At 47.2% G+C, this 10,751-nt stretch overlaps 1 pseudogene; it reads left to right on the plus strand.

The window, feature by feature from the left end:
• Positions 1-10,097: 10,097 nt before the first annotated feature.
• Positions 10,098-10,215, plus strand: LOC126261166 (5S ribosomal RNA; annotated as a pseudogene).
• The last annotated feature ends 536 nt before the right edge of the window (positions 10,216-10,751 follow it).

Genomic DNA, 10,751 nt, shown 5'->3' on the forward strand with positions numbered 1-10,751 from the left:
AGTCCGTAAAAGGATCCAACTATTAATTTTTTCCGGTTGTCAAGAATAACCTCTGCCTGTACTAACTCACAGGAACTATCTACTTCAATTCCGCTACAAGATAAGCTACTTCTAACAGTAACAAACGCGCCATCGCCAACTGTATTTAGCCTATCTTTACTGAACACCGTTAAGTCCTTCACAAAAATTTCGGCTGAACTTATCTCCGGATTTAGCCAGCTTTCAGTGTCTATAACGATTTGAGTATCACTGATTTCTATTAACGCTTGGAGCTCTGGTACTTTTCCAGCACAGCTAAGTTCCCACAAGTCTGTTTTTCTCTCTTGAAGTGGTGCTCTAAAAGTTCGTATTTTACAATGTTGCTAGTGATTACTGTTTCTGTTATCTCTCACCCCAAGGACTCAGTCACTTTTGTTGTACAACCAGTTGCACGTTTTGATTTTTCTAGTGGTTAGATCTAGGCTTCGGTGTAGTAGTTTGTCTGATTGCAAATAAATAGTGTTAATCAGACCTCTGCGTTCCTGGAGTCTTTACATCTACATCACATAGATACTCCGCAAGGCACCATACGGTGCGTGGCGGAGGGTACCTTGTGCAACTACTTGTCATTTCCTTTCCTGCAAATAGAGCGAGGGAAAACGACATCTATATGCCTCCGTATGAGCCCTAATTTCCCGTATTGTAAGCGTATTGTCATATCGCTGGCTTAGTTGTGGAGTATCTTTGCGGGCAGCCGCGTCTGTAGAGAGTCGAGCGCGGGACGCGGTACTGTTATGTCGTGTAGTGTGTAGTTCCGCGCCGGCCGCGGTGGTCTCGCGGTTCTAGGCGCGCAGTCCGGAGCCGTGCGACTGCTACGGTCGCAGGTTCGAATCCTGCCTCGGGCATGGATGTGTGTGATGTCCTTAGGTTAGTTAGGTTTAAGTAGTTCTAAGTTCTAGGGGACTGATAACCACAGCAGTTGAGTCCCATAGTGCTCAGAGCCATTTGAACCATTTTGTAGTTCCGCATGTGAGAGGCTTTTTGGTATTCGGGTTGAAGTGTTGCTACAAGTGCTATTACAGTAAAGTGATGATATATGGAGATGGTTCAGAGGAAAGTGCGTCAAGAAGTAATTGAAGCAGTGCCGTAAATAACGTATTTATGTATCCTCTCGTTGCGTGTCGCACAGCATCGATCATCCGCGCCGTGTTCGGTCTACCAGAATGAACCAATGTGAATCAGTAAAAATTAGTTACCATAAAAGAGTGCAGTCAAGTGCCAGTGTCTTGAAGCGAGCGTGAGGATGTGCGTTCGATCATCGCGTTTCCGCATTATCAACAATCAGCCGCGCCACGACGGTTACACGCACGCTCGTACAAGTGAGGACTGAGAACTGAAAAATTAACTTTACGAGCAGTATTACATCATTACTAGTGACAAGGAGGACTGTTACCAGATGTCTGTATGTGTGACGAGCGTAAGAACTTTCGGCTTCCGCATCATCAACAATGACCCGCGTCGTGTCGGTTACGCGTACGCTCGTCTGAATTATATTTTGGACTGTTAATCATCAAGATTGTTAATTGGGATAAACATTTACGATTGTTAATTGGGATAAACATTTACGATTTAGAGTGTAAACAGTGCAACCTGTGGTTTCCATATCGTCTCAGAATATAGATGTTCATACCAGACATAGGACAGTGTTGTGTTCTAACGTTGAGTGTCTCCCCTAAACCCGCCTGTATATGTCGATAGATAACTTCGGGCAAGCCAGCAGCAGTGTGGAGCAGGACAGTACGACTGCCGCGGGATTACCAGGTACGTGGTGTGGACAGGGCGCACGTTCACGAAACGAGAAGTCAGTTTAAAAGTACCCCACCCATTTGTACTCCCGGGCGTGTTACAGTATGTATCTTCGCAGTCCTTACAGGGAATGTATGTTTTGCGGCAGTAGAATCGTTAGGCAGTCAACTTCAAATGCCAGTTCCCTAAATTTTCTCGATAGTGTTTCTCGAAAAGAACATCGCCTTCTCGCCAGAGATTCCTGTTTAAGTTCCCGAATCATCTGCATGACAGTTACGTGTTATTCGAACCTACCGGTAACAAATTTAGCAGCCAGCCTCTGAATTGCTTCGATGTCTTCCTTCAATCCGACCTGCTAAGGATCCCAAACACTCGTGCTGTATTCAAGAATAGGTCGCACCAGCGTCCTATATGCAGTCTGCTTTACAGGCGAACAACTCTTTTCTAAAATTCTCCCAGTAAACCTAAGTTAACCATTCGCCTCCTGCTGCGAACATCCTATCAAGTTCGAAAATCCCCACGTTTTGAAGTTACAATGTGACACCGTGCTGATCCAAGCAATCAACCAGCTTTCATTGGAAGTTTCTTCTTTCTGCATTTGTCCCTAACGACTCAGAAATCGCAGACTGATCTGCAAATCCCATCTTACCTTTGTTCTGTGTTAGGACGCGACAAACCATACTTGTAAGGAGAACGGCCAACACATTTCACCCGGCCACATGCAGAAACGATAACCATCCTGTTTATATAAGGAATTTTGGAGACATTGGGTTAACTATACTACTACACATGTAATATAATGCAACAGTTCGTTCAGTTCTTAAAAGTAATGTTTGATTTCAGCTATAAATCAGAAAAGCTGTCATTTACACTTCACACAGCATGAAGTGACACAAGGTCTGCTTTCCAGAGTCCGCACAGGACACGATGGCTGATGAGCAATGAACAGTCTTCGTAAAATGCGCTGGGTGAGTTGATTCGTTTGTTCGGAAGTGAAGGACAACATTGTTTGTCCACTTTCAAGCGGTTGGCTGCGTGCTGTGAAGACAGAATCGAGGCGATCACTTTACAATCTTTCTCAAACGATTGTACAGAAACTATTCAGTAAAAAAAATTAATTTGATTTACTTATAGATTTATACGTATGCTTCGTGCTGATGTGTCCAGCATTTCGTTAATGTTCATAGATATTGTGATATTTGCATTTAAGTAAAACAGTCCACAAAACTCAAAAAGTATGCAAGAAAAAAATAGGAATCGCTATGATTTTACGTTTGGTGCATCTTACATAATATGTTGGAGCAAATGAAATTTAACTAGCATATTGAATTTTCCTTTAGACCTGGGAGGTAGCATCTATCTATCATCAATTTCGAGGAAATGTGTTTGATGTGGCACACTCATTTGTGATTGCTTGTGACAGCGATAAAGCCAGAATGAAATATCCACAACATATTTTATAAACTGTTTGAGATATGGAAATGAGATTTTGGATAAATATAGCATGCAAAGAGAAGAGTATTTTGCCGTATGGTTATTGTGCAAAACGTCGTTATTACCGTGTTATTCCACTAATTACAGGCTTTTCCAGTGAAAGAACATGGTTTTTAAGAGCGATCGATAGCTGATTAAATGAGAAATGCTGTGAGTTCTAGAACAGCATGGGTGAAGAAAAAATGTTCAAATGTGTGTGAATTCCTAAGGGACGAAACTGCTGAGGTCATCAGTCCATAGACTTACACACTACTTACATTTACTTATGATAAGAACAACACACGCACCCATGCCCGAGGGAGGACTCGAACCTCCGGTGGGAGGGGCCGCACAATCCGTGACATGGCACCCCAAATCGCGCTACTACTCTGCGCGGCCATAGGTTAACACATTACACGTTTATTTTTGTACCGAGGATATGTTTTTTCATGTTACTGACCTTACTTTTATCAGTTCCTCACTTAATGAACTAAATGAACCAGTGTTTCAGAATTCTGTCGTTAGTGAGGAGATATTGTGTAAACTCCAGTGGCAAAACAAGCAAATTTTAACAAGGCAATGTGGTGTCACCGCCAGACACCACACTTGCTAGGTGGTAGCTTAAATCGGCCGCGGTCCATTAGTACATGTCGGACCTGCGTGTCGCCACTGGCAGTGATCGCAGACCGAGCGCCACCACACGGCAGGTCTCGAGAGACGTACGAGCACTCAGCCCAGTTGTACGACGACTTTGCTAGCGACTACACTGACGAAGCCTTTCTCTCATTTGCCGAGAGACAGTTAGAATAGCCTTCAGCTAAGTCCATGTCTACGACCTAGCAAGGCGCCATTAACCATTTCAAGATAGAGTCTCACTTGTATCATCAAGAATGCTGTATACAAATGATGGAATAAAGTTAAGTATTCTAGCAGCTACGTACTTTTCTTTATAGCATTCATTACGTCTCCTGTTTTAGACCTATCTCTAGCCTGCGTCAGTAACGCGTGCCTTTCGGCTACTTCAGTGTGGCGTGGTTGTCTTACTACGCCACAACAAAAAATTCGCCGCTCATGATGCTTCTCTGAAAGTTCAAATAGTTAACATGCCTGGCGAAAATAAATTGCTAGTTTTCTTGCACTTGCAGCGAAATTCTTCCTTGATACTAACCAAAGTGGAGGTGACAGTAGATCTTTTTGAATGGTCACTATGCAAGTCCGGGTAAGTAGGGCACCCACTTAATGTTTACAAAAAATATGAAGCCTTCAGTTTAGAGTGGCACTTCCCCTCCAGCGCTTGGCATTTCCCCTACATCGCTTGCCTGCGATCGCCACCACAATCGCTCTCCCCACATGTGCCCTGCTGATTGTGCATCTACCAGCCACGTTGTTCTGTGCGCACTCTACCCCGATTTTTGTGTTGTTGGATGTTGGTTTCAAACCCTAACATGGCAGAGGTAGGGGACATGAGCTATCTACACTCCTGGAAATTGAAATAAGAACACCGTGAATTCATTGTCCCAGGAAGGGGAAACTTTATTGACACATTCCTGGGGTCAGATACATCACATGATCACACTGACAGAACCACAGGCACATAGACACAGGCAACAGAGCATGCACAATGTCGCCACTAGTACAGTGTATATCCACCTTTCGCAGCAATGCAGGCTGCTATTCTCCCATGGAGACGATCGTAGAGATGCTGGATGTAGTCCTGTGGAACGGCTTGCCATGCCATTTCCACCTGGCGCCTCAGTTTGGACCAGCGTTCGTGCCGGACGTGCAGACCGCGTGAGACGACGCTTCATCCAGTCCCAAACATGCTCAATGGGGGACAGATCCGGAGATCTTGCTGGCCAGGGTAGTTGACTTACACCTTCTAGAGCACGTTGGGTGGCACGGGATACATGCGGACGTGCATTGTCCTGTTGGAACAGCAAGTTCCCTTGCCGGTCTAGGAATGGGAGAACGATGGGTTCGATGACGGTTTGGATGTACCGTGCACTATTCAGTGTCCCCTCGACGATCACCAGTGGTGTACGGCCAGTGTAGGAGATCGCTCCCCACACCATGATGCCGGGTGTTGGCCCTGTGTGCCTCGGTCGTATGCAGTCCTGATTGTGGCGCTCACCTGCACGGCGCCAAACACGCATACGACCATCATTGGCACCAAGGCAGAAGCGACTCTCATCGCTGAAGACGACACGTCTCCATTCGTCCCTCCATTCACGCCTGTCGCGACACCACTGGAGGCGGGCTGCACGATGTTGGGGCGTGAGCGGAAGACGGCCTAACGGTGTGCGGGACCGTAGCCCAGCTTCATGGAGACGGTTGCGAATGGTCCTCGCCGATACCCCAGGAGCAACAGTGTCCCTAATTTGCTGGGAAGTGGCGGTGCGGTCCCCTACGGCACTGCGTAGGATCCTACGGTCTTGACGTGCATCCGTGCGTCGCTGCGGTCCGGTGCCAGGTCGACGGGCACGTGCACCTTCCGCCGACCACTGGCGACAACATCGATGTACTGTGGAGACCTCACGCCCCACGTGTTGAGCAATTCGGCGGTACGTCCACCCGGCCTCCCGCATGCCCACTATACGCCCTCGCTCAAAGTCCGTCAACTGCACATACGGTTCACGTCCACGTTGTCGCGGCATGCTACCAGTGTTAAAGACTGCGATGGAGCTCCGTACGCCACGGCAAACTGGCTGACACTGACGGCGGCGGTGCACAAATGCTGCGCAGCTAGCGCCATTCGACGGCCAACACCGCGGTTCCTGGTGTGTCCGCTGTGCCGTGCGTGTGATCATTGCTTGTACAGCCCTCTCGCAGTGTCCAGAGCAGGTATGGTGGGTCTGACACACCGGTGTCAATGTGTTCTTTTTTCCATTTCCAGGAGTGTATATTACCTCTAATCTATGGATGGTCACCTTGTTTAACATCATTTGTAATGTGTGAAAAACACCGTACGTCAGATACTGGCAAACTGCAATGGATGTCAGTTAGCATTGATATGTGCAGGTGATCGTAACTTGGGGATGTGGCATCAATCAGTCATGGCTGCTTTGCGGTGTTCGAGGATATCTGTCCCTGCAGAGTCATAGGTTGACAGAGAAAGACACGGTGCAGGACCTCGAGTGCTACATGAAGGACTGTTTATCACACACACTCACTCACCTGAGAGCGAAGACGATGATGGTTTCCTGGTACGCGTCCCGACCGGTTGCAGCTTCCCAGCCAGTGTGCGACTCGTGCACGGCCATTTTGCGCTTCTCGAGCTGGTAGATGTCCGCCTTCTTGTTGAAGAACGTCTCGTAGAGGCGGCACAGGTCGATGCCGCCATCGGAGAGCACCTGCGAGCCGTCCTCGCCCGTGGCGACCTCGGCCAGCATGGCGGCGTGCAGTGGAACCTCCAGGAAGCTGAGCGCCTGCCGCCTCAGGCTCGTCCGCTCCTGCAGCGCCTCCACCTGCCGCAGCACCTGCAGGCGTTCCGAGGGGCTAACGTTACCCACTGACGTTCACACGCTACAAGGCGGGGGCCAGTTCCACAGTACTGACGCGACCTTTAGCCATCTGTGGCGACTTTTTGTCCCGTAGCCATTAGACTGTGGTCCGTTCTGTTTCTGTGCCTAAAGTTCTGTCTCGGAATGCTCGAGTCATCAATAAACTCACCTAGCCGAACTGTTTTGTACCTATATTCTCGACTGAAGAGCCAATGAAACTGGTACATCTGCCTTATATCGTGTAGGGCTACAGCGAGCACCCAGAAGTGCCGCAACATCTCAAGTAGTGCTGGAGCGAACTGACACTATGAATCCTACAGAGCTGTCCATAAATCCGTAAGAGTACAAGGTGGTGGAGATCTCTTATGAGCAGCACATTGTAAGGCATCCCAGATATGCTCAATAATGTTCATGTCTGGGGAGTTTGGTGGCCAGCAGAAGTGTTTAAACTCCTGGCACCACTCTAGCAATTCTGGACGTGTGGGGTGTCTCATTGCCCTACTGGAATTGCCCAAGTCAGCCAGAATGCACAATGGACATGAATGGATGCAGGTGATCAGACAGGATGTTCTCCTACGTGTCACTTGTCAGAGTCGTGTCTAGACGTGTCTGGGGTCCCATATCACTCCAACTGCACACATCCCACACCATTATAGACCCTCCACCAGCTTGAAGAATCTCCTGCTGACATGCAGTGTCCACGTATTCATGAGGGCGTCTCCATACCTGTACTTCTACATCTACATTTATACTCCACAAGCCACCCAAAGGTGTGTGGCGGAGGGCACTTTCCGTGCCACTGTCATTACCTCCATTTCCTGTTCCAGTCGCGTATGGTTCGCGAGAAGAACGACTGCCAGAAAGGCTCTGTGCGCACTCCAATCTCTCTAATTTTACATTCGTGATCTCCTTGGGAGGTATAAGTACGAGCAGGCAATAAATTCGATACCTCATTCAGAAACACAATCTCTCGAAATCTGGACAGCAAGCTACACCGCGATGCAGAGCGCCTCTCTTGCAGAGTCTGCCACTTGAGTTTGCTAAACACCTCCGTGATGCAATCACGCTTACCAAATAACCCTGTAACGAAACGCGCCGCTCTTCTTTGGATCTTCTCTATCTCCTCTGTCAACCCGACTTGGTACGGATCCCACACTGATGAGCAATACTCAAGTATAGGTCGAACGAGTGTTTTGTAAGCCACTTCCGTCCACATGATATAACTTGGAACGAGACTTGTCCGACCAGGAAACATGTTTCCAGTTATCAACAATCCAATGTCAGTGTTGATGGGCCCAGTCGAGGCATAAAGCTCTGTGACCTGCAGTCATCAAGGGTACAAAGGTGGACCTTTGGCTGCAAAGCCCATATCGGTGATGTTTCGTTGAATGGTTTGCACGCTGACACTTGTTGATGGCCGAGCATTTGCGGTAGATTCTCTTCAGTCGTCGTTGGTAGTGTTCTTGCAGGATCTTTTTCCGGCCGCAGCGATGTCCGAGATTTGATGTTTTACTGGATTCCTGATATTCATGGTTGTTGTTGTTGTCGTCTTCAGTCCAGAGACTGGTTTGACGCAGCTCTCCATGCTAATATATCCTGTGCAAGCTTCTTCATCTCCCAGTACCTACTGCAACCTACATCCTTCTGAATCTGTTTAGTGTATTCATCTCTTGGTCTCCCTCTACGATTTTTACCCCCCCCACGTTGCCCTCCAATACTAAATTGGTGATCCCTTGATGCCTAAGAATATGCCCTACCAACTGATCGCTTCTTCTAGTCAAGTTGTGCAACAAATTTCTCTTCTCTCCAATTCTATTCAATACTTCCTCATTAGTTATGTGATCTACCCATCTAATCTTCAGCATTCTTCTGTAGCACCACATTTCGAAAGCTTCTATTCTCTTCTTGTCTAAACTATTTATTGTCCATGTTTCACTTCCATACATGGCTACACTCCATACAAACACATTCAGAAACGACTTCGTTACACTTAAATCTATACTAGATGTTAACAGATTTCTCTTCTTCAGAAACGCTATCCTTACCATTGCCGGTCTACATTTTATATCCTCTCTACCTCGACCATCATCAGTTATTTTGCTACCCAAATAGCAAAACTCATTTGCTACTTTAAGTGTATCATTTCCTAATCTAATTCCCTCAGCATCACCTGTCATAATTCGACTACATCCCATGATCCTCGTTTTGCTTTTGTTGATGTTCATCTTATATCCTCCTTTCAAGACACTGTCCACTCCGTTCAGCTGCTGTTCCAGGTCCTTCGCTGTCTCTGACAGAATTACAATGTCATCGGCGAACCTCAAAGTTTTTATTTCTTCTCCATCGATTTTAATTCCTACTCCGAATTTTTCTTTTGTTTCCTTTACTGCTTGCTCAATATACAGATTGAATAACATTGGGGATATGCCGCAACCCTGTCTCTCTCCCTTCCCAACCACACCTTTCATACCTATCGACTCTTATAACTGCCATCTGGTTTCTGTACAAATTGTAAATAGCCTTGTAATAGCAATTGTAATAGCTCGATCATATTCATGGTACTCTCGTGAAATTGTTGTACAGGAAAATCCCCACTTCATCACTACCTCGGAGGTGCTGTGTCCCCTCGCTTGTCTACTCTGTCTAAGAGACAAATAGGTCACTACGTCCTAAACGATCTCGAGTTTCTAGGCAAGAAGAATCATCTAAAGGAAAATTTTGCTCCCATTCGTTAAAACAGTGACACGCCACACTAGCGGAGTGCTAAGAAGACGGGATATTGACACAGTGTTTAAACCAACAAACAACTTGTATCAGTATTGGAAAACTGCGGACATACGATCGTCTCTTCTTACAGCCAAAGTATACAAAATCCCTTACACATGTAGTTATGTGTACACAGCAACTAGAAAAAGAAACAATAAAACTCGATTTAAAAATCACAAGAGCAATAGTCGTCTGGGAAACTCGACAGTAGCGCATCGTACACTGGGATTAGGGGACAACCAAATTCGCTTCTCCGGAAATATGGTTTTATAATGGTCCAACCATTACTGCCCTAAGACGCACAGGGACCATAGAAATTCAAAAGCCCAAAAACATCTGTTATAAGAAGCGACTGCAATCAGACAAGTTGTGGGCCTTAAGAGCTAAATGAATCACATAGCGCCAACCCTCACCCCCGTGCCTCCTCGCCCTACAAGCTCCATAAGACAAGTTTGTGCAACTGCGTGGTCACAGACGACGGGATGACGTGAAGAACAGACTGTTGCACGGATACGTATAAACAGATCGGCTCGCTGACCTTATTTAAATTTGAAACTGGTATCTGAGTCTTTGGCCAACGGCCTTGCCGCATTGGATACACCGGTTCCCGTTAGATCACCGAAGTTAAGCGCTGTTGGGCGTGGTCGGCACTTGGATGGGTGACCATCCAGGCCGCCATGTGCTGTTGCCATTTTTCGGGGCGCACTCAGCCTCGTCATGCCAACTGAGAAGCTGCTCGACCGAATAGTAGCGGCTTCGGTCAAGAATACCATCATAACGACCGGGAGAGCTGTGTGCTGACCCCACGCCCCTCCTATCCGCATCCTCCACGGAGGATGACACGGCGGTCGGATGGTTCCGGTAGGCCACTCGTGGCCTGGAGACGGAGTGCTATCTGTCTTTAAGGCCTCTAATGATGTGTCGAGCATTAGAAGTCGGGACGTCAGGCACAAAAACACGCCTTGGACCACGGCCTGGAGGGCATGAGACCAAAACCGCCAAGAATGTCTGGAAAGCTTGTATCGTATGATGAAAACCTTTAAGTTCTTCGATGTGTCATCAGAATTACTCTGTGACGCTGTTTAAAACGTCCTAATTTACGGCACAACGGGCATTCCGGGAAGGAAAAGTGTGTTCATTGAATGGGTGTCGCCTAGAGAAAGCCGGCCAAGTTGAGACCGGCAGCGAGTCTACTTCCAGTCACTGTCAGGTGCCGAAACTGCTGCC

This window comes from Schistocerca nitens, chromosome 5 (assembly GCF_023898315.1).
Source record: "Schistocerca nitens isolate TAMUIC-IGC-003100 chromosome 5, iqSchNite1.1, whole genome shotgun sequence".
Classification (NCBI taxonomy): Eukaryota; Metazoa; Arthropoda; class Insecta; order Orthoptera; family Acrididae; genus Schistocerca; species Schistocerca nitens.